Source organism: Staurois parvus, unplaced genomic scaffold, assembly GCF_062004578.1.
Source record: "Staurois parvus isolate SC_StPar_1 unplaced genomic scaffold, SC_StPar_1.0 ptg000884l, whole genome shotgun sequence".
In the NCBI taxonomy this organism is placed as follows: domain Eukaryota; kingdom Metazoa; phylum Chordata; class Amphibia; order Anura; family Ranidae; genus Staurois; species Staurois parvus.
The window spans coordinates 670590-697769 of record NW_028318680.1 but is presented as its reverse complement, the minus strand read 5'-3'; the positions used below and the strand labels follow the sequence as shown (position 1 = coordinate 697769).

Here is a 27180-nt window from a genome sequence, read left to right as displayed (position 1 = left end):
GTGGTTCCCTTGCTGTTGATGGTTTTCATTTTTAATATTTATTGGTATCAATTCGTACTTCAAGAAGAGAGGCTAGAATGGGTCATGCCTCTCCTAAGCACTACCCCGATGCTGATGGGCACTGGGTTCCTTTGAAGAAGTGATGTAGGAATGTAGGACTGGTGAGGGGATTTATATGCAACTTATCTGCCCCTAGTTGCTACATCTGCCACCATTAAATTGGTAAGAGTGCCCTGGACACTCCTTACCAATTATTACAATGCAAAGTTTTTAAGACACATGCTAACCTTTTCTTATTGGATATAAGGGTGAAGTGCACTCATATTCATGTAGTTAAAAAGTTTTTCTGTCTCCAGCCCTCAAAGTGGTCTTAATTTCACTATAAGGGCTTCCTTAAACTGTTTGTAAACCTCAGAAATACGACTAAAGCATATCCATCTATAGTGTGTACTTGTCGCTAATGGTCATTTCTACCTGCTGCTCTATTCCTCTGCTATCAGCATGAATCACTTCTGACAAGTTTTCCTGACACCAACAGAAAAATGGTGACAAGGGAGGGACCTCCAGCAGATTGACAGCCTTAGCTCTGTTCCTGTGAGCTATGTGGAGGGGGTGTGTCTCTTCACTCCAATCAGCTCTCAAAGCTCTCCTCATTGAGCTCTCTAGTGTGTAATTTCAGATTTCTGGCTGCTTTTTTCTGAAATTTCAGACAAGCTTTTTAAATTCTGGGCTATGAAGGGCTGTAGAGAAGAGAAGTCCACAGATAAACAGATACAACATATGTAGGAGGATTTATTTCATCTCTGTGTATCACCTGGGGTCGATCCCTTCACTGGGTATGTGTAAGGGTTTACAACCACTTTAACAACATTAGTGACTGATTGTGTTCAGTAAAGTTTTGAAGTAACTGGACTGCAGAAGTCATTACTTCATCATTTCATATAATTTATCATATTACAGCTAAGTTGCACTTTCACATTGAGGATTCTGCATTCTTTCCTTATTTTATCAAAAAACAAAAGTGCATAAAACACAAATGACAGTGCAGTTGGCCAAATGGAAAGATTATAAAGCGGTGTAGGTACACTAACATGAGATATTGTATTTAGTAGCCTCTAGGTGGTCAGCAGGCAATCCTTCCTTAGAGGTATAGTTTATATGTAGATTGCACTCCAGGACTTTCTTTTTGCTGATTTTTCCTATTTTAGCTGAGCAAAACATACTCTGGCAGTAAGATTCCATCCCTGATTTACCTAATGCTCTTTGTACCTGAGTATTTTTCCTGACCATGTGCACCCCTCCATGCTTATTTAGCATGTACATAGGTGACTAGATAGGTAAGGTAAACTGAAGTTTTTTGTGGGGGGTTCTTCAACACTCAGTGTGTGATTATTTTGGGCTGTTCTCAGCTTCACTGGTTGTAGGCTCAAATACTTCCCCCTGCCTTCTGGTGGATTCTAAAATGTAGTGGGCTGGAAGTGGTAGATCCACAACCTGAATATGTGGTCTCAGCCAGTCCCTGGGGGAGGATGTCCAGTAGGTGGCTGGGGAGTACATACTTTGGAGCTTGGACAGCCAGGGTTCTTGTCCAGGAGGGGAAGTTTCCAGCCAAAAGGGCTGCTGTACTTCTGGGCAGTGCAGCTGAAGTTAATACAGGAGCTCTTTGAGGTTCCAGTTAAGCTATAGCTGGGGGGCCAATTTTTCTGTAAATAGCTACAATTGATCAAAGGGTTTCACTGAGTGTTGGAAGCAAAACGTTTGTTTTTTAATATATATAGGGAAATTTTTGGACTGTTGAGAAATGGTTAGACTGAAGCTATTTGGACTGTTGAGAAATGGTTAGACTGAAGCTATCTGGATACAGCTGGGGGATAGCCTTCAATGCCAGCAGAGCAAGATTACCCAGCATGGTGTGTATAGCAGAAGGGTGCATATGGTTGGGTGGAGTATGAGAGATAAGAAAGCCTCAGATCAGACCTCCTGGTGATGTAGGGATTAAAATGACTGATGTACTGGTCTGCAAAAAGATCAAAGGACCCAGATGTGGACTGGAATGTTGACCTGGGTCAAGACATTTTGACCACAAGGTGCCACTGCCCCCTAGTGGAGGACAGGAACATACTTCCTGGAGGATGTTTGGGGTAATACCATACTTCCTGGTGATTAGGGAGGACTGCCCCTTATAATTTATGGATTGCCGCTCATTGGACAGAGGACTACACAGGGCGGGCAGAGGATGTTTGTGTCGTATGTGTCTGTGAGTGCTTTAAAATGTGAGGGCCTACGTTGAATTGCCTCTTTGTCTTCCTGGAGCCCAGCCATGATACCTAACTTTGACGAAGGATTTACGTAATGTACCATCTCTGCTCTTTCATTTCTATGTGTTATGTAATATAAATATAAATAAACAGGCCCTTTTCGGGAGTGAACGCTACACATACCAGATAAATATACCTAATAAGATCGCTGCTAAGGGTATATACTACTTAGGCGTAAGAAAACAACATTTTTAAGCAACTTGACTTTTTATTGCAGAAAATACTAAGTGTCCTCTGCAATCAAAACTTTTTACATCCTGCTCACAAACTTCTTGAGAATGTACATGCATATGTAGATCAGTGTACATTTTTTGCATGCCTAGCCCCACCTATGCATTTCCGCTGAAATGGACTTCCTCTGGAGCAGTGATAGTGATGTTACCATACTGTAGCACCCTTGCCCTGGGCTGACTAGATTTTGTATATAGCTCTGCTGTAGCCGGCTGAGCTGCAATTCATTGCCAGGTCTGATCAGGGTTTACCCTAAACCCTGTATCTTTGGAAAGTGCAGGAAGCTGACCACACTGATAAAGGCTTGGAGCTGCTGAGAATATTGTGGAGGAGCACTGCTGGATCTGCTACCAAAAAACCTGCCACCCAAGTATTTTTCTCAGCAGATCAGAACACAGGTTATTGCTTGGAAGTGCCAGAATTTTCCAGACCGGCTGCAGAGAGGCATGGGGCACTGGATACTTCCATGAAGCTAAAGACTTGTTGTCAGGATTGAGACTGAAGACAATGGTCTACTTATGTGGCCAGAGAAGGAGGACTGAGACTGGTGAGAATTGCATCTGCTTTTACCAGTCTCTTATAACTGACCTCTGGCAACATTTCTTGAATGTTGAGGGGATGAACTACTGCCTAAAGTAGGTGACAACCTACTTCTCACTGTGCACAATTCTACCACAAACCAAGTATGCACAGGAGACCCTCTACTTTTTCAACAGTCTGCTGGATTTGTGTGGTTGTGGTTGAGTTTTTTTTTAATTTTCATTTTTCCATAACATTATTTCTTCAAGCAGAGCCTAGTCATAGGCTCTTGGCTAAGAAGCAGATTTACAGTATGTGGACTGTTGTACTACTGTTATGCTGGTTGCACCTTAGTTATTTTAGTTTATTTAAGATATGTTCTTTCTACTTTATTACAGGACTGTATCAGAGTCAAACTAACAGCTTTTCAGTTACAGACATGTAAATGTAAAGACTTTTTGTCTGCTTGTGCCATTAGGTGGTGGTAAAATATATAATGGACTTGAGCTAATAGGCTCCTAAAGTGGTTGTAAACCTCAGACATATAATATGAACAAAGCATACCCCTCTATGGTGTGTACTTGTTTCAATTAAGAGCACTAAATGTCATTTCTGTCTGCCGCTTCCTTCCTCTGATATCAGCATAAATCACTTCTGACACTTTTTTTTTACAACAAGAGAAAAGAGGTGACAGGAGGAATCTCCAGCACACAGTTTGTGACTGACAGTCTCAGCTCTGTGCTGTGTGAAGTGGGTGTGTCTCTTCCCTCCAATCAACTCTCAGAGCTCTCCTTACTGAGCTCTGCAGTTTGTAACTTCAACTTTCCATGCCCTGTTTTCTAAAAGCTCAGGCAAGCTTTTTAAATACTGCACTTTGAATAGATGTAGAGGAGAGAAGACTATAGATAAACAGGTACAGCTTATGTAGGAGGATTTGTTTTAACGTTGCGTATCACCCAAGACCAGTCACTTTACTGGGTAAGGGTTTGCAAACACTTTAATGCCATAAAATGTGATGCACTGTCAAAGCAGTGAAGGAAATTGTGGTTCAAAATTAAATAAAATGTAATGAATATGTTATATTGCACTATTCTCCATACATTAGTTTACTTATTGCTGCTAGATAGACAGTGGCAGGGATCTACCTGTGATGTAATGTTGTCTTATTGTAGGAGTACCTGTTGCTACATGGCTGGTTTTGCCTTGTGACAGTCTCTATTGTGTTATGTACTTCAAAGTTTTTCATACGTGTGAAATTTCAAATTGTTATATCTATTAGTTGTTTATTCTGGCATAGTTTTCACTTTCTACCACTAGATTACCCCACATCTCCTTAATTTCCTAAAGCATATGTGAATACTCACCTTTTAAAACAACCCTTTCTGTTTAAAATAGAAGTGCAAAGCAAAATATTTGTGTATATGTATATTTTTTAAAAATAATTTTTTTTCTTTTTTTATAAGTGTAGTACCTTCTAGTACACTACTAGAATAGTGTAGTGCATTGCAGGTAAAACCATTGTGTATGACTCATGGTAACAGTGTGAATCTGTGATTGAGGTCGGTTACTGCAGGCCAGCTGGATGACTTAACAGATTGTTACACTATCGCCTCCATCTGACCCTGGAAGACCATAGAACCTTCCAGAAGTCAGTAGGCAGGAGGGGGTGGAGAGCTAATCTGCATGTTTATGAGAGTCTGACCAATCTCAGGTTTAGAGGCCCTGGTGGATTGGCCCTAAAAGTGAGGCTCACAGAGGAGTCGGGTGGGAGATGGAGTGCTGAGGAGACTGTCAGTTCCAGGGAAGGGTCCCTTAGGCCTGGGGGGAGGGGGGTGGCATCCAAGCTGGGCTTGGGCTGGTTCAGGAGGATACATTCAGCAGTGCAGCATGAATGGGACCAATACCTGGGAGCAGTGGGAGCAAAGAGGACAGAGTGAGTACACCAACACACTCTGGGATTCACGAGAGGAGAGACAGCTGCATGTAGCAAGCTTTCAAAGGACAGCATTGTGCTCAATCCTTTATCCTTTTCCTGTGAGATTTTCCTAGCTACCAGGAGGGCTGGTAGTGTCTGCAATCTGTGGAGCTGGGAAAAGTACTACAGGGGAGATGAGGTACCTCTACATGTAGTTAAAGAAGTTAATCTGATATTTGAGGGGCTGTAAATACCTCGCCCGTAAAGGGCTGTGGCTACTGATCCATAAAGACTGATGGGTTTTAAGGAAAAAGAACAGGATCTTCTTTGTCTCTAGGGGGAAGTTAGGTATGGCATAAGAGTGTTCTGTGCCATGAACTCCAGGTTGCAATTTGGGGGGAGCCAGTATTTGATTGGCCACCAAGGTTTCCTGAGATTTGGTAATTTTAGACACAGGGAGGCTTTGTAAAGCACCTGCTGGGTCAGTGTGGGAGCCCTGATGAATGGGGAAAGTAGATAGAGACAGAGACATGTTTGTGAGGGACAGGTTCCTGTGGAGAAGGGACAGGTTCCTGTGGAGAAGAGACAGGCTAGGGACATCCTGGACACTTCCTGCTGGTAACTTATGATGGAAAGAAGTAACTTTAGCTTACTGGTCTGTCACGAGTCTGCTCATCAGTAGGTCAGGGAAGCAACCCACACAGCAGGTCACAGTGATCACCCACCAGCAAATCTGCTTAAGGAAGCAAGCCTCAGGTACCCTATTGAAATAGACATTAAATTTGATACCCGTGCATAGAATGCACCAAGGATCAAGGAACTCCCCAAGTGCACAGGAAAGAGTATGAGGAGTAACAAAGGGACATGCAGCCAATATTTTGGGAGTTCTTTCAGTTTGAATGCCTTTATGATACGACAAGTTCCCTTTAAAGTTAATTAATCATAATTTACTGTATTCACAAACTTAGAAGCATAAATCATACAGCATTGTTCAATTAATGATAATTTTCCCCTAAAGAGCTGCTGTATTATCTTTAAACATTCTCCATACATTATCTACAAAATTCAGACAGCTGCTATCTTCAGCTGTAGGTATTACAGAAAACTACTACAGTTTATGCAAACATTTGTTCATGCAATTTTGCATAGTGTGTATTCTTCGGTCAGCACACACATTGTTATAATTTGCATAGGCACTATATAAAGGATACCAAAGAATGATTGTTATTTTGAATACATAATATTTAAATAGGATCATTTTATTTGCTTTGAAGAAACAGAGTTTAAGTGAATGCAGAACTATAATGGAATAGTTACTAGTAAAGGGCCTATTAATTCCTGTCCATACTCTGCAGGAGAGGTAGTGTTTTTACGATAACAGAATTTTGGTCTTAGAACACAATCTATTTAAGTCGAAGTCCAGGCCAACATAAAGAAAACCTCAATTATTCCAGTAATGCATTTAATCCAGACTAGTGTAAATCCCAGAATGTATCTGTATATTAGCTTCCTGTAATTTCTTTCACAAAAGGAATCATGCTGACATATGAAGGGGGAGCATTGTGAACTATACTGCACTGTACACTGCTGTCGATCTAAAATTAAAATTCAGACTAAACATTTTATTTATTTTTTTATCTATTTATAACAGGTACTTATATAGTGCCATCAATTTATGCAGTGCTTTACCTATATTGTACATTCACACCCTCAAGGAGTAGGGATGGTCTATATCAGTGTTTCTCAACCAGGGTTCATGGAACCCAATGGTTCATCCATAGGTTGCTAGGGGTTCCTTGAGCAATGAGCAATTTCTGCCTCTCAGATAATTTCCCACTCACACCGTTGATCTTTTTAGATATCTGTAAGGAGGGAATTCTTCTCAATGACCACAAGTGTAAGGAACATTGTTTCCACTGACCATCACACTAATGTATCATGAGGTGTAGATATTGGAATTTTTAGGGATTCCCTAAGACCGGAAAGTTATTTCAAGGGTTCCTCTGTGTTGAAAAGGTTGAGAAAGGCTAGACTATATTTTCGAGTCAAACATACGATGTTTGTTTGTTCGCTGACCACATGAACATCTGGGGCATTCGGCAGGCTGTTCATCTGCACGCCCTACAATGCAATGCGCTCTGGCAGCGCATTGTAATTGGCCAAAGCATTGCTCCTGACCACAGATCAGGTGCTATGCTTTGGCCAATCACAGCTGAGTTCACAATAAGAGCCATGATTGGCCAAAGTCTCAGTGACTTTGGCCGATCATGGCTCACGACAATTGAGAGGAGCTGGCAGAACCACTAGCTCCGCCCAGTTGTTAATGACAGTTATGCTGCCTCCCCCTTGTGAATGAGTAAGGGGTACTTGTACCCCTACCCATTCACTAAAGGGTAAGAGTGTGAAAAAATAAAGAGATCAGACTTTTGAAAAAGTCCTTTGTGCAACAAAAAAAAACAGTTTTTGACAAGTCTTATATTTAAAAAAAAAAAGCCAACAAAAATAGTTCCAGTGTTGTAATCCATCATCAACCATGGCGTCCAGCATTATAACGACGCCACCAACTCACCAAAATAAAAAAAAAAACCCGACGCTTGCCAACCCATCTGCACCGGCCAAGCACTCGCCGCAATCTGATATTTGCGAGTCAGATGTAAACAATTGGGCGGAGCTAGCAGTGATGTCACCGTCAGTACGTTGCTGTTGTATTATCCTTCTGCAGTGTGGACAGCGTTAAACTGAATATTCATTAATGCAGAACTGTGGAAGCGATTTTTAAGGAGACCACTTTGTAATGCTCATCTATGGAGTTCTCCAGTGCGGGGGGGGGGCATCTATGCTAAGTAGCTGAAAAAGAGCACCACAAGGTTGCACTGAATAGGGAACAGTGGTGTTTGGCTAGAGTTTGCTAGATTTATCTGATGCTGTGCTGCCCAGGGTAGGGGGGCTGATCAGAAACTGCTACTGGCATCATATTCTGTGCAATGCTACATGTGACAAGATGATCTTGGAAGCAGGCAGGCATGAGGGAGAGAGACTGAACTGCTGTTGCTGCTGCTGGATGAATGGATCTTTGCCATAATTTACCACAATCAGGTGAGAACTCAGAGAAGCAAAGAAACTGAGAACCTTCTCCCTGGGAGGATGTGATTATGACACCTGGTGTGATCATACTGTACTATAGAGCACTCCCACCACTTATAAGAAAGGAAAAGAGGGACTGTCTCAGCAGGATTGAAAGAGAGAGAGGTCACAGCAACTTCTATCCTTGTCTGATTTGAACTAGAATTTTACTCAATCAGAGAATATGAGATCCAAAAGAGGGTACCCTGGGACTAGTAAGAGACTAACATCATACAAATTAATCTGTTGTCTGCTGGTATCTGTTGTGCTTTTTCCAAGGGTCCCAACTTTGCCATCCAACCTTGTTTTTTTTTAATCAATCACTGGTCAACGGGATAAAACGGGGACTATTATAGCAAGTGAGGACTGTCATTATATACTTTTGGTAGGTAAATGTAGTTCAGTTCTGTTAAAGAAAATAGAACCCCATCATTTCATATTCCTGATATGTGCCTTCTGTATCATGTATTTGTATTAAAAAGTATCCTGTTCTCTTTGTATTGCTTCCTTTGTGTGAAATCCCTGGCATTCCTCTTAGTCCTGCTGCTTTCCTATTAAAAACTGACCACACTAAGCGGGAGAACTGTTGAAATACAGTGTTCATGTATTTTGTGCAACAACTACATCAGCATTCAACCAGTAGATGGCAGTGTTTATAAGTTTGTAGCTGCAGCTATGGTATACTATATGTCTTTTTTCTGAACTACCAATCTTGGAAATTAAAGGTGAAAATACTGCTAAAAAGAGAAGGTATGCGGAAATGTATAAATGAAGTCAGGCCAGAACACCCTTCAAATGAGTGGATAGAGAAAGATCAGACAGCTTAGAGTACAATCTCTCTTAGCATACAAGATGATCAAATCATACATACTGTATAAGTATATGCATGAAACTGCTAAAGAAATGAGGATTACAAAAGATGCATGAAAGAGCTAATCTCAGCAATAAACTGTATTTGTTTAGAAAGCTATACTAAACCAAGCTGATAAAAGGCCAGGATATGCAGGATTACATAAGGCACACCATGGAAATGCTAGAACACCTAAGAGTTCTAGGAGAAAAAAATAAAAGATTTTCATGTTGCAGCACTATTACTTATTGGTATACCAGAGTTGTGAAATGCTTGTCACAGCACTTGATGCACGTACAAATGATCAACTGACATTGGAATATGTTAAGGGCATGATTGTAGATGAATAAACAGAGTCTGCTTTAAAGATGAAAAATAGAAATAAAAACAGTAACATGCAACAAGAAACGTGAATGCTTTGTGTATAAGAAACAAGGTCATTTCAAAGCAGCTGCAGAATCTGGAAAGCTAGAATGCAAAAACAAACTAAACTACAAAAGAGCAAGAGTGTGAAGGAAGAAACCGATTTTTCTTCAGATAATGAATATGTTTTTTATTCCAAAAGTTGCACCTTAAATTTGCAGGCATGGTGTTTCGATACAGGAGTTACCAGTCACATGAAAAATGACAGAAATGTTTGTATTTACCTTGACCAGAGTAAAACAAAAAAAAAAACACCACATGGGCAAATAATGGAATCAGAAGGATTAGGAAACAGTTTTCTTTGCTGTCCTATTTCCCAGAGTGTCACCAGAAAGACACCTGTGAAAAATGTCCTGCATGTCCCTTATGAAACGAATCTTTTGTCTGTGAAGAAGATCACAAAACAAGGCAATGTAGTGATCTTCCAAGGTGACAGTTGTGCCATCACAACTGGGGAAAACTTACTTGCAAAGGCTAAAATTACAGATGAACTGTATCATCTGAACTGCAATGAGGTGGTTAATACTGCCAAGGAGAAAAAACATTCAAACTGCATTCACACATGGCACAAATGACTTGGTCACAGAAGTCCTGACATAATAAAGAAATTAACTGGGAATTACTATGCAAGTGGAATAAAAATTAGATCATGTGATCAAACAACGAAATGCACCAGCTGTAAAAAAGGAAAAATTACAAGAAAAGCCTTTCCAAAGCATAAGAGTAATGGCAGAGCTAAAAAAAACCCCTCTGCACCTAATTCATTCAGATCTTTGAGGTCCAATGGAAAAATGACTCCAGTTATACTACACTATATCTGTTACACAACAAAAATACTGAAAAAGTACTGAAGTACCAGAGAAACTTGAAAAGTATTTGGCTTAAGTAAGCAACAAATTTGTCAAAATGCAAAGTGTATTGCGCACAGACATTGGAACTGATTATACAAGTGATAACACACAGGCGAGTCTCAGAAAACATGGCATAATATTTAAAACTACTGCAGCATGCAACCCAGAACAAAATGGGGTTGCAGAAAGAATGAACCATACTCTATGTGCTGTTTGATGCAGATATGCCAACCACTTACTGAAGGGAGGCAATTATGATCAAATGCTATCTCCAAAATTGACTGCCAGGAAAATCAACTGAGAAAACTCCATATGAACTGTGGGATGGAAAGGACCCAAATTTGAACCATCCAAATATTTTGGGCAGCAAAGCCTATGTGCACATCCCAAAAGAAAAATGTACAAAATGGGATACTTGCGCAAAGGAAGGTGTACTTGTGGGTACAGTGAATCTCAAAAGGGATATAGAATTCTACAAGACACAAACAAGGTAACCATCATAAAAGTGTAATTGTTTATGAAACTTCAGTGTGTTCAAAATTTCATGAACTAACACAAATGCTTCGAACTGAGGGAAATTCCACATAAGTGTCACATGAAGATAATCAACAAAGTGACACAGAAATAGAAATTAATGCAGATAATTCAAATACTGTAAAAGAAGAAATCAGGCCAAAAGAGGCCTCAGTGAAGAAATCCACCAGAAGCAGTAAAGGCATCCCAGCCAAACATTTGTCCTATGTTGCTCACATAGCATTAAAACCAGAGCCAGATTCATGGGATGAGATGCTTTGACAAAACCACTTAAAAGAAACAGATTTATAGAACTGTGATCCAAGATAGGACTAATATAAGGAGTAGTTGTTGAGTGGGATGTTGGAATACAGTGTTCATGTATTCTGTGCAACAACTACATCAGTGTTCATGTGGACTGTGCACTGTCTATTCTATAGGGTTATATACAGAATTTCAAAAAAACAACACGCCATGGTCAGTTCCCTAGCTGTGCTGGGAATTCTATCTGCTCTCCTTCAATGATCAGAGTTGCCCTGTCAAATTGGGTCAGGGCTGAGAGGCTCTGCAGACCATCACCTCTGCAATTTCCTCCTGCTTTATAGCTTTGGAGGAAGACCAAAAGGCAGTGGATGGAACTGAGAAGTGGCTGGCCTGAACTCTTGAGGGATCCTGGCCTATCCTCAACAGGTGGTTTGGCAAGGGGCTGGGACAACATTTAAGAGTTTCTGAGCCTGCTCATCTGCAGAGGATAGTTTGGGTGGAAGACAGAGAGGAAGATGTGAGGCTGAAAGCAGGAGCCTGGGAGGGGGCTCAAATGAAGAGAGGGGCCCACCTACAGGCAGTAGAACTGGAAAGGAAGAAAGTTCAGAGCTTCACTGGCCCCCAGAGTGAGGACCACCTGTACAGCAAAGAAGGAATAGCCCAATTAAAAGGCCTTGTAGCAGCCACCAACCCATCAGCGGTACAGGAGAGGATCTGAGTGAGTACCCCTGCACCCCCTGGACGGATAGGGAAGGATAACTCTCATGGGAAGCCAGATTCGCCTTAAAGCGACAATAACCAGATCCCCTGTTCAGGGATACCTCCAGATTGGTGGGTGAAAGAAGAGGAATTCATCTAGGGTCTGGGGTGGTACATTAGGGGATGCTGGCTAGCCCACCAACAGAGACTGTGCTATCTGTGCAGGCTTGTAAATAGTTCCAAGAAGTTGTCCTTAGTTCATCAGTTCCCTTGGGCATCCTGTACACCCCTAACCCTATCCCAGTTCAAATCTCCCAAATAAAAATAAAAAAACCAAAGCTCAAAGACTAATCTCTGACTCTGGATGCAAGTCTATGTGAAAATGTGTGTCGTCTAATTATGCAGAACTATAGGGGGAAATCTCTTTGCAACTCCTAAGGGGATAGTGCTACAAGTGCAACAGTAGCTCTACTTGGGGGTAATCAATTATATGACAGCCATACCAAGAAACTTAAAGTGTGGCTAAACCCATAAGCCTGCATTCACTATGTCTATTCTCCCATGGTACATAGAACATGGAAATGCAATTATTTTAGTAAATATAAACTGCTAAATACCTTTTCTCATCAGCAGTATATAGCAGTCATGGGACTTCTATCAGTGTCCAGCTGAGCACTGGTTAAAGCTTGTAGGAGGAGTTTTTATTCTCCTCTGACTGTCCTATGAGGCTGCATAACCCCTGACCCTCTGTCTGGACTTTGTTGATTGGCCCTGTGCTGATAACATGCATTCTCCCAAAGAAGAAAAACTCTATAGCAATACACACTGAACTGAGCATGGGTGACTCTTAGGGCTCTGTACTATCAACAGATGGATTCGGGAAAGTAGAAGAAGGGGAGGATCAGAGATCAAACAGCCTTTTTACACATTGTGGAGGTTCCACAGTGAGTATAACAAATATGCTTTACTGCATATACAGACTGAATTGTTGTGGGTTTAGTGACACTTTAATTTAATGCAAAAATCCCACAGTAACCTTGATTCACCACAGAGATGAATGGAGGTCCCCAGATAGCTTCTGACAAACGTCTGCACATGCCTCCCTGCCCTAAGCATAAATTAGGTTACTGATTGGTTAACAGCTCAGGCAGATTATTAGTTTGCATGCATTTTGTCTTCTCCTAAATTTAGCATGGCTGTTGTTTCTTATTGCTGCTGTAGGTGTCACTGGTACCTCTGGAAATAGTGTGAGAGGCCACAGTAATGCTGGGTTATTAATATGTTCATCCTGGTCAACCACTAGTGGTTTTATTGTCAATGAACCATGCAGAAGAAGGGTATAAATATTTGTGGTGGACCTTATGAGGCTCCCCCCTTCCCCCAGAGCTGATGTCTAGTACCTTGGTAGGCCTTTGCATGTATCTAGTTCAAAAGCCTGGAAACAGAAGTCTCCCTGTCCAGTGTGGTGCTAATGCAGCAGTCAATGGGCTCATGGAGACTTACAGAGGGTAGGAGTCTGGATGGAGGAGAAATGATTCCTGGGATGGAGTAAATTGCTAGCCCACCCTGTCTCTGGGGGTACTGCATTTGCCTCTGGGGGGTCAGGGGGTGTTACACGTGCAACAGTCTACAGGCTTGTTTAACAACATCTTTATTTATAGCGATGCACTGTTTATAGAACACGCTCTAAACATAGTAATCAATACACTGTACATCCTTGAATCTGTCCTCAGTGTCATTCAATAGGAATTCAGCTGTATGCAACAGCTGTCCTCCATTCTAATGTGCTCTTCAAGTGTATAGATGTAATGTAAAGTGCTAAACATTTGCGATATCTCTTGTAGAAGCTAAAGTAGATCCCAAAATATTCACAAGAGTCTCATATAAGCGATAAATAAAGAGTGTAAATGTAATATCAGAAGTCATTTTTTGGTTTTGATATAGCAAGTTACATCTCATACAGTCAGGATTTACAGCTACTTTAAAGGGTTCTTTATCAAAAAGAAAAATTCAGTTCATTATCTTCCTCCTTCAGCCTCTAACACACGTTCAGCATTTTTTTTAGGGGGGCAGGTACCTTTTTCTCACAGGTAGCCGCTTACTCTTCCTCAATCCTCACCTGGGAGACAATGACATGCGTATTGAGGAGCTATCCATAAGACATCAGGAAATCACAACTGTCTTTGAAATCCAAGATGGCGGTGCCTGAGGGCTGAAACACAGTGAAGAATCTTCTAGGGCAGCGATGGACTCCATGGTATCTGTTTCATAAAAGTGGGCAGTTACAGTATTTGAAGCTTCTGAATTTGAATTTCTTACAACCCAAGTGAAGCTCCTCTATAAATTGGCTTTTGTCTCCTTTTGTCCCACCTTGGATATATAAATTTATGTGAGCTGCTTGAACTAACCAGTCTCAGTTCTGTGTTATATTCTAAATAAAGTGATCTGTTTTCCCCTGCCCTCGTTTTTTTGTACATGAAAATGTTGGCAAGCTGATGTACTGTCAAAGGTAACCAGGCATGACGTTAAAAATCAAACAGTTGAGGTTTGTTTAATAAAACGTGGCAACAGACGAGGAGTTTGGCAAAAGACAAAGTGTTTATTATGTCATACTTATATACAACAGTAACCTGCCAATGTCTTGTGCTTAACAAACAAATCATCAAATATATAAATTACATTTTGGTCCCTGTTTTATACTGTAATATTTAAGACTTGGTTCACATCTGTGTGGGTGCTGCCGCTGTGGGACCCACACAAATACCTGCAGTCACACCACCCACACAGAGGAATGCGGGACCCGTGGGTGGGTGCCATTAATTCTAATGGCAAGCAACCCACACTAGAAATTGCAACCATACTGGGAACCGAGGTTCACTTATGTGTGTTTTTTTTCTCACTAAGGTGGAGGGTGTGGGTCCTCGGGCCTGCACTGAAGTCTAGGGGAGGATGCGTGGCCATTAGGTTCCTTCCTCCCCTGTTCGAGGGTCTCTCTCTCTCTCCCTCTCCTCCATGACCTAGTACTTGGTAGTCGGCTATGGCTAGCCACAAGGAAATGGGACGGCCAGACCTTTTAGCTAGGTGGACCATATGGAAACCTTTGTCCCTGTCAGGAGCCTTGTGCCCTGGGGGATCAGGGTAGAGGTCCTACCCCTTCAGGGGGTGGACTAAAGCACACCCCTAAGTGCACTTTTTTGTGTTTGTGGTTTGCACTTGCACGTTTTTTGTTCACTTACAGGTTTTTGTTTTTCGCACCTCCACAGATTAGAAAAGAAGCCTTTACTTAGAATAATTTATATATATTTTTAACGCAGCAGTAAGATGAAAGAATCTTTAGACTATTATCAGAGACTGCACCTTTTTGCCATGTGTTGGATCTAAGTGCTAAAAAAATCATAAAAAATATTTTATATTTCCCTCAAAAATATAAGCAAAAATAAAAAAAGTTTACACTTTTGTACTGGACATAATACAGAAATATGCAAAACATCATACATTCCCCTACCATTACATCTCTTTGCTATTAGTAGTATTGTTTTCTATGATAGCACTGACATTGACAATGCTATCTCGCAATAATAGGTTCCGTTAAAGCCCACCCACCGAGAGGCCACATATATGCAACACATAGGCAGCAAGAGGCGAAAGCTGATCTCCGGGAAAAGTAAAACTCCTCCTTTGTAGTGGGGTTGCCACTGCACTAAAAAGGTTAAACGCTTATTTAGGTCTAGGACAGAGGTCTCCAAACTGGGGCCTGGGGGGACTTGATGTGGCCCTTTGCTAGCCTTTATCTGGCCCTTGGGGCACTATTCCTTCCACTGATACAAGGCACAATTCCTTCTACTGGCACCAACAATGGGGCTCTTGTCACTGATACCAGCAATAGAGCACTAGTCCTCCCACTGACACCAGTGATGGGGCACTATTCTTCCTATTGACACCAACATCAGGGCACTATTCCTCCCACTGACACCAATGATGGGGCACTATTCCTCCTTTTGACACCAATGGCAGAGCACTATTCCTCCCACTGACACCAATGATGGGGCACTATTCCTCCTAATGACACCAATGTCAGGGCACTATTCCTCCCACTGACACCAATGATGGGGTACTATTCCTCCTATTGACACCAACGTCAGGGCACTATTTCTCCCACTGACACCAATGATGGGACACTATTTATCCTATTGCCACCAATGATGGGGCACTATTTCTTCCCCTAATACCAACAATGGGGCAATATTTTTCCCTGTAATACCAATGATGGGGTATTGTTTATTCCCATTAATGCAGTGGCATTTTCTATTCACACTGGCCACAGTCCGGCCCATTAAAGTCTGAAGTGCAGTAAACTGGCCCTTTGTTCAGAATGTTTGGAGACCCCTGGTTTAGGGGACTGCAAACAGCAGTTTTTCTTACTGTACCTGATCCTACATTCTTCCAGGTGCCGGAACTATCCTCTCCATTCTCTTGCTGTGGACTGTTCTGCAGTGTCTTTACTTCCAATGCAGGGCTACGGGGAAAAAAGGTTGCTGGGACTGGTCTGACAGCACAAAGAAAACCTGTAGTGGCAAACGTTTAGGTAAGTAAAAGCGCTTTTTTTGGTCCCCTAGACTAAACTTGTAACCCCTGCATTGTGGAGGGGGGGGGGGGCATTGCCATTGCAGAGGAGGATTTTTTCTTTCCCCAATGTTCACTTTTAAATACTTTTTGAATAAACAAATCCTTAATTAGATATGGATTTAAATTGCATAAGCATGGTTCAATCATGACAACTTATACAACAATAAAACACACTTTTTACACTTCAAGGGCGCATTATGAGAATACAAAGTGAATTCTGGCTTTTTTTTTAGCTCCCAGGAAGCCCAAGTTCTGTATACAGCTGCCCATAGACATGCATGGCTGTGTGCATCTGTACACAGGTATTCACTGATAATCACATAAACCAGCATTTAGTGTACAAAAGTATTCTCAGTACACAGACTTTCTGAGTTTGGAAAATAAATTCATAGGCTATACTTTGGTTTACAGGAAGACAGGTGTATATCCACGTACAGCCACACCCAGCCATTCATGTGTATGGGTGGCTGTACACAGCACCTGGGCTTCCAAGGCACAGAAACAGCCAGAATTGTATGTTGTTTCCTCTAGTGTGTCCATGTACATGATGTCTTAATATCAGTAACGTTTACTAGCTACTTTATGTAAAAGGGAATGTTCCTGTACAGAAATGTATAATTATGTATAAACTCAATTTACAAAGATTTATGCAAATATAAAGTTCTTTATTTTCAGCAATGTGTCTGTAATTTTTGATTCTCAAACTAAAAATAACTGTTAATTTTGTTAATTTTTATAAAGTTTGATTTTCTGGTGTTTTAAATTTCATGAAATGGGCCTAGAGTTTTGGATAGAAAAGAGAGGGATTAGAACACCTATTAGGTTTTTTTTCCTGTCTGTGCCCCTGGTTGGGATATTCTCCCTCTCTATTTATCCTGTTTTATCATTGAAAGTGAGAGTAAAAGAAATCCCAGGTTGTCCCTAGATAAGTAATAGAGGTGCAGTGCTCTCCTCCAGTTAGATTGTTAGGCTAAGTTAAATTTTTTCCTTCGCTATAGTCACTGGAGCAGTGATCTATTGTTTTTTTGTTTTTGTCTGGTCAGGACTTTCTAAGCTGGGTGTTTGATTTCCCCTACCTGCTTCTTGGAACTTCCAATATATAGAGCAGGGAGGATCAAATATAATATTTAGCTATGAATATTTATCATGCCTCAGCCAATTCCTGGAGGGAGGGTGGGGGATCCAGAAGGTGTCTGTGGAAGTGCTAAATATTTGGGAGGCCTTGCCAGAGTTCTAGGAGGGTTCCAGTTCTCCTGGGTCTGCTGCCTGTCGGAGGCAGCTTGAGTGTACTGAAGAGTTGCAGTTTGAACCTCAGCAGGTGCTGGGCTGAGGGCCTGGAGAAGATTGTTAAAGCACTTTTTACTGGAGGGCACTGTCCTGAAGTTCGGGTCTGGAGAAGGATGTTTGTCTCCCTCACTAAGGAACTACCTGTGGAAGCTGGGTGGTAGACAGCTCATAGGACATTGTAAGTAAGACCTAGTTTTGGGAATTTCACACGTGCCTGATACTATAAGCGATTGGGTCTGTTCTCCTATTGATTCTATAATAGTTTTGAGTATCCTGAACCTTTCTCTGGGACCCTCTCCTGTTTCAAGTTGTTCAGGAATACATTCCAATAAGACAACCCATAGACTCTACTGTCGGTGTGCATGGAACTGTACTTATGCCTGACAGTCTCTGTGCTAGCAAGGGAGACCTAGGGTAATCTACAGTGCCCCCCCCCCCCGGGGGGATGAACCTACAGGGGGGAAATCTTCCAATGGGGACACTTGTGTAGGTGACCTGGGGGCTACAAGGAATTCTCTTAATTTGCAAGGATTTCTTCTCACTTCCTGGTTTGGGTATGAACAGGAGGTGAAAGTAAATCTTCCTTATGGGACACAGAAAAAAAAATTGGTGGGGGTTATTACCCTCCAACTCCCTATCCAAAATGAAAAAAAAAAGTTTTGCCTATAGTTCTGCTTCAACCGTGAAAAAAACTTTAACCAAACCAAACAGAACCACTGTTAACCAACATGGTTAATCACCAAGACTCAAGTAGTAATATCTTACACCAACCAGATAACAGTTTACCAACCACTGCCCACTCACAACAAGGGGCGACATTACTTCATAAATATTGACTGCGATGAGAGAAAAATCAGGCAAAGGGGACGGCAGGTGGGGGAGCAGGTCAAAGGATACAAAAGGAAGGCTGAAGAACATGCAAAGGTGGGTCCAGATGACCGACCTGAGATAATTGCTGACACCCAGTGACAGTAGAGGATACACAAATTAAGTATTAACCTCATTGGCCAACTGTTTCTCACCAAAAGATTTTTCACCAATCCAGCACTCAGCTGACTGAAGCTCTGCACACCAGCAGAGGTAAATCTTCCTAGCAACAACAGACAGCTTGTGACCTGAACAGAAAGAACCAACAAAGCTGACCTAGAGAGTCATGTACACTACAATCACCGTGGCCCTCTAAAAGAGTAGAATATATGTAAAAACAAATGGGTTCATAGGGGTGACAATACCCTTCCCCTTCCCCAATCCCCTTCATAGGGGTGACAAAACCTTTCTAGTTTTGTCTTTCATGGCCTTACCACTCATGTTTAGCAGAAGAGATGAGCTTTCCACACTGGAGAAGGTTATGTAACTGGTGCAACTGTTTCTCCCTTGGGAAGCAGTGTCTGTAGGTAAGCCCTATTCACACTTAGTGAATGTAGGTGGGTGATTTATAGGGGGGGGGGTTATTCAGTTGTATGTGTTCTGTATATCATCATTGTGTTGAGTAGGGAGCCATCTATTGGGTGTTCACTACAATTGCACCTGTGTTTATTGTTCCCTTCAACAATAACAGGAAGTGTTTCATGTTTGTTAAGAATAAAGATTTGTCATCTACCACTGCAGCCTTTATAGCTTCTTGAAGAACATCAGTAAAGGTCTCTTCCATTCTCCCTTGGATACACATATGCCTGTAAGTGCTTTGATTGTGTTTGTTAAAGACATTTACATAGCCAGATCAAATTTCAATGTATTCAATATGATTTGTAGGTAGCTGTTTGTAAGAAATGTGTTCATTGTATACATTTGTGAGAGACATATACAAGCATATTGTAATTTCAACTTATGTGATTGTATTGCAGTTTTACAGAACTATTCAGTTTTGGAATTAAACACAACACTGCCTTTGTCAGTTTTGTTAGCTAGCTGTTGGATAACCGTTAGTAGGACATCACAGTATGCATGTTTTTCCACCAAACTTGTAGTTTGGTGTAGAATGATAAATTTTTGGCCCCATAGACTTTTAGCCTAAAAAATGTGTGTAAATATGCCTCAAGTGGAATTAAACCTTAAAAAAATACTCACTGGTTTTTATGACAGAAGTAACCATATTGGTCTCTTCTGTCATAAAACTTCTCCTTGTCTGTTAACATCTGTTTGCACTGGGCCGCTCTGTGCCATGATGATGTAATGCCCATGCGAGTGTAGGCAGGTGCTTACATTGGGGTAATGCTTGATCAGGTTCTGCTTACAAAGCAACCTAGCTGGGTCCCTGGGTTCTTGAGTGAGAAAGTACAAGGAGGACAGCAGCCTCGTGTAACTGGACTCTATCCTTTTCAGGGCTCCCCCTTAGTGGGTACCCAGTTGAGGTACTGAAGAAAAACAAGAGGCATCTGCCCCTGTAACTGGCCTTTGCAGCAAGGAGCCCATGTTAAACAACAAGAACAAAATTCCCAGCTCAACTTACCAACCCAGACAGGGGTAAGGTGGGGGGGTTAGACAGGGTTATTGAAGACGGCTCATGGACTTTATTGAAAGAACTTATACTATCTATGAGGCATGAAATGGACAGCTGGAAGATAGGATTAACTAGAGTGTATATAGGGGAAGCCAAGAGAGACTGTTTCCTAAAGATCTGAATTTATAAGAGTTTCAAGTAAAAGTTCTAAGGTTCCAAGAAAGGCCTGGTCTGAAGTTCTTTGAGAAAATGGGTGCATGTATTACATATCAAAAGAACAGGGCTTGGTGTGGGGATGAAGATAAGTGGTGAAGGAGCATTTAAAAAGTCTAACCAGCAGTGGAGTTGGAAGAGAAGGGACTATATTGCCATTCCTAAGGGTAACCAGTGTGATATCAGGTGCTAAAGTGGCCAGCCAGTGGAAAACTGTGGTGACTTAGCATGGATGACGGAGCACCCTGGTAGTGAGGGATTTGCAAGCTTACCCCCTCCCTAGGGATTGGTGCCCCACGAACTTTGGGACCAGTATCATGGTATAGGGTATTCTATGTATCAAGCCTGTAGGTCACAGGAAATATGAAGAGAGAGAAGATCCTCAGGAGTGAAGAAGCTCAGGAACATGTAGAGAGTTCACCACTAAGTGTCTGCGAGAAATCTTGGATTTCCACTGGGAGAGAGGTGACATGATGTGCTGTGCTGGTGGAGTGGGGCACAGGCTCCATGGTGTCCTCTTGGAAATTCTACATCTACTTAGAGAAGCCAGAAGTACAGTTAAGAGAAGTGGCAATCACTGAGAAGTACATCTTACACAGAGTTTACTGTGCAAAGTAGAACATGCTGTCTTCCAACCCAACCTTAATACTTATTTCACATGAAAGTGGCCTCCTTTTGTGAGTCCAGGCATTAGCGTGCATTCAGGGGCGGGCTGACCATTTAGGCACTCGGGCACTGCCTTAGGGCCCGGGGTCAATAGGGGGCCCCATGAGATGCCCTGGTACCTTTCATAGGCTTTTTTGGGTGTGGTTTGAGTGTGGGCGAGGACATAGGGGCCCCAAGATTTTCTATTGCCCGGGGGCCCCATGAGTTGTCAGTCCGCCCTTGCGAGAATTGTTAGTGTTTTCCCGATTGGGCACGTTAAGCCCCACCCACATGTATGTGCAGGAGTAATGTCATCATGGCCTGGCCAAACAATCAGCCAAAAAGTCAGTACCTGGAAGGAAGACCAAGAGAAGATGGCAGTGTCTGTGACCAACCAGGCTAGTCTGCCATAATATGTTAATATGCTATGCATACTAGCACATTATTGGTAACTGCTTCTGCCGTCTGTGTAAAAAAATTTTTGGAGGTTTAATTTCACTTTCAAATGATACTAAAGGTTTATTTAAAAAAAAAATAACAAACATGTTATACTTACCTTTTCTGTGCAAGAGTTTTGCTCAGAGTAGCCCCAATCCTCCTCTTCTCGGGTCCCCTGCCTACGCTGTGGGCTCCTTTCCCTTACTGAGTGACCTCACAGCAAGCTGCTTGCTATGGGGGCACTTGTGTGCGCTCACTCCCGAGCCCTGTTTTGTTTGTCCAAAAAACACACAGAACAGGGCTTGGCTCCGCCCCCTCTCCCTCCTTACTGGGTGTGATTAATAATGGCTCCCACTGCTGTCTCTGAGCCAATGGGGAGACATAGAGTCGGGACATCAGCCGCTCTTGTGAACATCATTGGATTGGGCTCTGATACGTATTTTGGGGGGGGGGGGCTATGGGGGGAGCTGCATGCTGATGAAGGTTCTTTACCTTCATGCATAGAATTCATGAAGGTAAAAAAACCTTCATGCTTTACAACTACTTGAAATGTGCTTTTCAAGTATATTCCAAGCCTACTGGACACAAACATGCAATTGTGCTCCAAAGAAGCTCATGTACTTTTTCAAGCTTGATGTGACAGGTGACAGCTGACCCAATGCTCAGGTGAGAATAATGGGATTCTTGGCATTAAAGGGTAACTCCACTTTCATAGGAGACAAATAGCAAATTACAAACAAATAATATAGCATATACTGTGCATATGCTACACAAGTTACATATTGTAATTGAATGTTAATATAAATGACCTTTCCTTTTCAATCTGCAGCAGTGTTATAATGCTATATGGCAGCCTGAAGATGTTCTGTAAACAGATGGTGCACAGAACGCCCCCCAGAAATGTCATTTCTTGTTCCTGTGATTGACTTGCTCATTTTCACAGAAGTCTACAGTAAGATACAAATCAGGTTTTGGGAACCCCACCCTGAAACAAAAATATAATTTTTTGGTAAGATACTCCCAAAGAGAAATCGTGTCTAAAGGAATGCAGACCCTGCCACTTTCCTCATTAGGACCTTGCAAGTGCAGTAGCTGATAATTGTGAAGTCCTTCCCATTCACATTCACTGTGCACATGGACACAAACAAACAAACAGCTATTTCTTTAGAATAACAAAAGGTAAGAATCTAAAACAAAGTTTGTTAAAATCCTTGCATAGTGCATAGATCACCCAGAGGGGAATGTTGTTTTCTTAACAAAACTTACTCTTTAAGCATCTCTTCAACAAAACTCTCAGGTGTGAAGTGCGAATAACACACAGAAAAGTCCAGATTAGGAGATTAGTTCCGTCACACTTCGCCTCTGATCCAGCAACACGCAGTATGGCAGTTTTAATCCAGGTGGGACATCTGTATGCTGCTCTCTGATCTCCTGGATACCTGAGACCTCCCCAGTGACTGCAATGAAGAGCTTGTGCTGCAATACGCAGCTGCCAGAAGTGCTTTGGGAGTTCAAAGCTGCAGAATGTAGGACTGAAGTTATAGAAGTAAGTAGTATCATTTACATGCTACACTAAGCTGATCACTCTTCCTGGAGTGTTTTATACATAAATCTTCATCCATGTAGATGTTTATTGCCAAAAACATGGGCTTGTTGCTAGATACAGTGATCTCCGTCCATTGAGGTATAACAATTGCGTCCTTTATCTGTTACCAAGACATACATTTCAGTGTCATGTTACAGGATCCATGTCTCGGGCTGTCAGACACAAACCAACACTTGATCTGTCAAGTTTGTACTGACAGCTCTATAGCTGTCCAAAGAAACTTGACGAAAAAGTTATTTTTTGCTGCTTTTTTTTTATAGCGGAAATTCAAATCAAACCGTCAGATGTGAGCGAGCGGCTGACAAACTACAGTGACCAAGCACAACCAACTATATTTAGGAAGAACAACCCTGTGCTATGAAAGGAATTTCTTTTGCACTTAAGCTACCAAATTGGGTTTATCTGGCAGTCCTGAGGCAGCACTGAGTACAACAGAGACAAAGCTCATCATAGCATATGTATCAGCAGCACTGAAAGGATCCCTGGCAGGATAAAGACTGAAAGAGAGGACAAAGAAAGGGGTTAATTCTTGTGGAACCTGTCTGCAATTGTTCTGTGCTGACATCTCTGGGGGAAAAAATTGTCTAAGGTAAGCAAGGGCTATTATGATGATAGCAAGAAACTTCTACGTGTTAACTTAGTATGGATATACTGTGTATATATATATATATATATATATATATATATTTATATATATCCTTTGTTTTCAGTAAATGCCTAGACATATGTTTTTTGGTTTTGGTTTTGTTTTGTTTTTTTAAGTTTAAGAGCTGTATAAATATATAAAACATATATATATATATATAAAAAAAAAAATATATATATATATATATATATATATATATATATTAGTTATATGTATGCACACACACATATATATATTTCAAAAAAATATTTATTTTTATCAATTGATTATCTAAACACATCTCAATATTAAGTATGTTTATGCTGTACAAAAGAATATAAAAAGGCAATGGCAATAGCGATTCAAAAAGCTGGAAATGCTAAACTTTTGACAATAATGCATTGCATGGTTGCAGAATGCATCATATGACCACCGTAGTGATGGGGCTAAACTTATAACCATGCCAGACTATTTTAGGTTTACTATGAACAGTTTCTACAATATGAGTAATCATTTCTAAATGCATCCTCTCTACTAAGGCTCCATTCACGCTAGAGCTTTTTTATAGCTAAAAAAACGCTGGATAAACAGAACGCTGGTAATAGCGTTTTTTTAGTAGTGGTTTAGTAGCGTTTAGGAGTGTTAGTGTTTTATTAGTGTTTTTACAGTATATGTAGAGGAAAAAAAAAAAGATAGAAAAAAGCTGTTAGGAGTTGTTAATTGAAAGCATAGTAAGCATGTTCACTAAAGCTTACCACTCATGTTACAATCTGATTGTACAGTCTCCTTTATGGTTGTCACACATTCAATTTTATTGAATCAATATTTCTAGAATTTATTATTTTATCCAATCAATCAAATTAAATTCAATCAAAATAATCAAATCCCCAGCAATCAAATCGCCATGATGATGGTTACACGCATCTCAATAAATAATCTGTTTCTTTTCTGCTCAATCTATTCCAATAGGAAGAATCAATCTATAGTCAATAACCATTTCGATTGATTTGTCCCTAGGAATTGGGGGGGGGTTTGGATTTTGAACGATAGATAAGATACGATCATATCTTGTGGTGGCTCCAGGGCCGGTACAAGGAGTGGGCAGGAGGGCCAGCTGCCCAGGTCATTGTGATATCAAGTGAGGCGGGGGGATTTGTGTTGGGAGGGGGAATTTGGAGGGTGGCAGGGGACAAGAATTGTTTTAGGAGGGAAGTTTGGGGGTGTGCTAGGAATGGTGATTTGGGGGGATTCGTGTTGGGTTGGGGGAAGAGAACTTGTGCTAGGTGAGGGGATTTGGATGGGTTTGTGCTAGAAGAGGTAATATGGTAGAGGGATGAGAAAATTTGTGCTAGGAGGGGAATTTTTTTGGGGGGAGGGCGGAATTTGTGCTATTAGGGATGATTGAGCGGTATTTGTGCTAGGAGGGGAAATTTGGGAGGGGATTTGTGTTAGGGGAAATTGGAGGGATAATTTGTGCCAGGAGGGGGGGATTAGGAGAAGGGGGTAGAGGATTTGTGCTCGGAGGAGAAATTTGAGAGGTAGAGGATTTGTGCTAGGAAGGGTGATTTTTCAGGGAGGGGGTTTGTACTGGGGGGATTTGGGGAGAGAGGATTTGAGCTTGGAAGGGGGATGGGGGGGGGCAATGATTCATGCTGGCAATGGGGAGTTCAGCAGGGGGGATTATATGTACATGGAGGAGGGGGAATTTATGGTTAGGCAGTAAGCATGCAGATTAGTACTCGATTTTTTTTTTTTTTTTTGGGGGGGGGACTTCTGCTGACATATAATGCTCATACATCTTGAGGGGTGCACAGTTTGGCATGTTTGTCTTGGGCTCTACATGACCTTGTCCCTGCACTGGATGGCCCATACACAGTTCAATGAATGAATAATTTCTTTTCTGTTCACTCCTTATTTATTTTTAATTGATTTTCTGTTCACAGTCGACAACTCATTCAGTTGATATGACATACACAATCGATAGTTCAAATATGAATGTAACCTACGGTGGCCATACACAGTTTGATACATGATTCATTAATTTTCCAATCTTTACCGAATAATCAATCTATAATCAACAACTTATTTGATCGATATAAAACACACAAGGGGAAGTGGATTTCGATCAATAGTTAAGATACAATCATAATTTATGGCGTCCATGTACAAGTTAAAAAAGAATTGATTTTGTCTCTGATCGATCTTTATCGATAGGAATAATCTACCTATAGTCAGCTACTCATTTGATTGATATGAGATACGTGAGAAAGTAGCTTTTGATCGATAATTGGAAGATAAAATAGAAGTTATTGATTGCATCTCTGTTTCCACCATGCCATCTCATTGATCGATCATAATAAAATCTAATTTATGACTAAAGCATTAGCGCTTCTGATCAGTGCAAAATCAGGGGCGGACTGACCACTTGGAAACTCGGGCACTGCCCGAGGGCCCGGGGTCAGTAGGGGGCCCCATGAGATGCCCCTGGTACCTTTTTCATAGGCTTTTTTGAGTTTGGGCAAGGACACAGGGGCCCAAGGGCGGACTGACCATTTGGAAACTCGGGCACTGCCCGAGGGCCCGGGGTCAGTAGGGGGGGCCCCATGAGATGCCCCTGGTACCTTTTTCATGGCTTTTTTGAGTTTGGGCAAGAACACAGGGGCCCCATGATCCCCTATTGCCCGGGGGCCCTATGAGTTGTCAGTCCACCCCTGCAGGGGCCCCATGATCCCCTATTGCCCAGGGGCCCCATGAGTTGTCAGTCCACCCCTGTGCAAAATGACTGATCATTTTCCACCCTGGTTGATCAACTTAGATCAGTCTGATCTACATCAAGTCCAAATCAATAGGAAGGAAAATTTGGTCGGCAGATTTGATAGTTTCAATCGAATCTCACGTCGAGCGGATAATGAAATCTAAGAGCATTTGGCCTCAATATCTTCTCTTATGATCTGTTGAGACTGAATTCAGATCAGATTTGATCAAACTGAGTCGATCAGGCAGGGCGGAAATGTAGAATTCAATTTGCATCGATCGGTAGCACTGATGAATGTGATTGAATTTTGATCAGTTAGATTATGAGGTTACATGGTAGCCACAGAGATGTGATTGATAAATTACAAATGAAAGTTACAATTGTATCTTAAGAAACCCATTTCTCTGTGTGTGGCACATCGATCACATGGGTGGTTGACTATACTGTAGATGCATTATTCCTAGCAGCATAGATTAATCAGAAAAGAAATCAATTATCAACGTGTGTACGGCCACCATTAGACCTACCCAAAACCTGCTGGTTGGATGGAAATTGACTGGTTAGATTAGGTAGGTGCTCATATTATATAGTTTTGGTAACTCTAAAACTGATTGTGCAAAGATTGTAAGGTCAAATTGTAACATGTATGCTGATCCTAAAAGTTTAGCAGCTTGCAGAGGTGGTTGTATGTAGTATCCTGTGATAGTGCGTATGCATGGAGTATGTTTGACGTACTTATGGTGCAGCAATATGTCATATTACTCAGGTAGAAAATTCTAGTCTTCTATGTGTATGAGTTCGAAAGGTCAGTAATACAATAGATAAAGAGGTCTCTGTTT

The 27180-nt window shown here is 41.5% G+C and overlaps 1 protein-coding gene across 3 annotated transcripts in view; it reads left to right on the top strand.

The window, feature by feature from the left end:
• Positions 1–17661: 17661 nt before the first annotated feature.
• The window catches only part of SMPX (small muscle protein X-linked), a 128467-nt gene continuing 118948 nt past the window's right edge, over positions 17662–27180 (top strand). Inside the window, exons 1-2 of one of the 3 annotated variants that reach the window (XM_089656054.1) lie at positions 22748–22901; positions 23222–23550. The gene's annotated coding sequence lies outside the window, so the exon portion shown is untranslated. Of the gene's footprint in view, positions 17798–22747; positions 22902–23221; positions 23551–27180 lie in introns of those variants that run through there. The other 2 variants (XM_089656056.1, XM_089656055.1) reach the window with 2 other exon arrangements.